Genomic DNA, 1407 nt, shown 5'->3' with positions numbered 1-1407 from the left:
TATGTACCTATAAAAATCACTATATAAATAAGTGAAGAGTTCCAATTAAAAGACATAGGGTAGATACATAGTTAAGAAAACAAGACGCATATATATGCAATCTACAAGAGACCCACTTCAGATCAAGATACTTACAGAGACTAAAAGTAAAAGGATGAAAAGAGATATTCAATGAAAATGGAAATGAAAAAAAAAAAAGCTGGGGTAGCAGCACTTGTATAAGACAAAATAGACTTTAAATTACAGCCTATAATAAGATACAAAGTAGGGCATTTTATAATAATAAAGTGGTCATTACAATGGGGGAATACACCTTTTGTAATCATTTATGCACCCAAGATAAAAGTACCTAAATATACAAAACAAATATTTACTGACATAATGGGAGAGACCAACAGTAATACAGTCATAGTAGGAGACTTTAATACCCCACTGACACCAATGGACAGATCTTTCAGACAGAAAATCAACAAGGAGTTATTAGCCTTAAGTGACACACTAGACAGATGGATTTAATTGATAGTTTTAGAACATTTTATCCCAAAACAACAAAATATATATTCTTTTGAACTGCACATGGAAAATTTTTCAAGATAGACTACATGTTAGACTACAAAACAAGTCTCTTCTATGTTTAAGAATATTGAAATTATATCAAGCTCCTCTTCTGAGCAAAATAATATGAAACTAGAAATCAAACACAAGAAAAAAAAAATTGAAAAACTCACAAACACATGGAGATACCTTAAGACAAATAAAAATGAAAACACAAAGACCCCAACTCTGTGAGGCTCAGCAAAAGTAGTTCTAAGAAAAAATTAATAGCAATATAGGCCTACCTCAAGAAACAAGAAAAGTCTCAAATAAACAATCTAACCTTAAACCTAAAGGAACTACAAAAAGAACATCAAGACCTGCCCAAAATGAGTAGAAGAAAGAATAATAAAGATTGGAGTAATAAAGTAATAAACAAAATAGTGCCTAAAAATAATACAAAAATAATCAAAGAGTTGGTTCTTTGAGAAGAGAAACAAAGTTGACAAACCTTTAATCAGAAACATCAAGAAAAAAGAGAGAGAGAACCCAAATAAATAAAATTATAAATAAAATGGAAATGACAACTGACACCACAAAAATACAAAGAATTATAAGAAAATACTATAAGCAATTATATGGCAACAAAACATTGGACAATCTGGAAGAAATAGATAAATTCTTAAAGACATTCAATCTTCCAAGACTGATCAAGAAGAAACATGAAATCTGAACAGACCTATTACTACTAACAAAATTGAATCAGTCATCAAAAACCTTCCAACGAACAAAAGTCCTGGACCAGAAGGCCTCACAAGTGAATTTTACCAAACATTCAAAGGAGAATTAACACCTATTTTTCTCAAGCTATTC

This window comes from Pteropus vampyrus, unplaced genomic scaffold (assembly GCF_000151845.1).
Source record: "Pteropus vampyrus isolate Shadow unplaced genomic scaffold, Pvam_2.0 Scaffold685, whole genome shotgun sequence".
In the NCBI taxonomy this organism is placed as follows: Eukaryota; Metazoa; Chordata; class Mammalia; order Chiroptera; family Pteropodidae; genus Pteropus; species Pteropus vampyrus.
Note: the sequence above shows the minus strand (reverse complement) of the source record.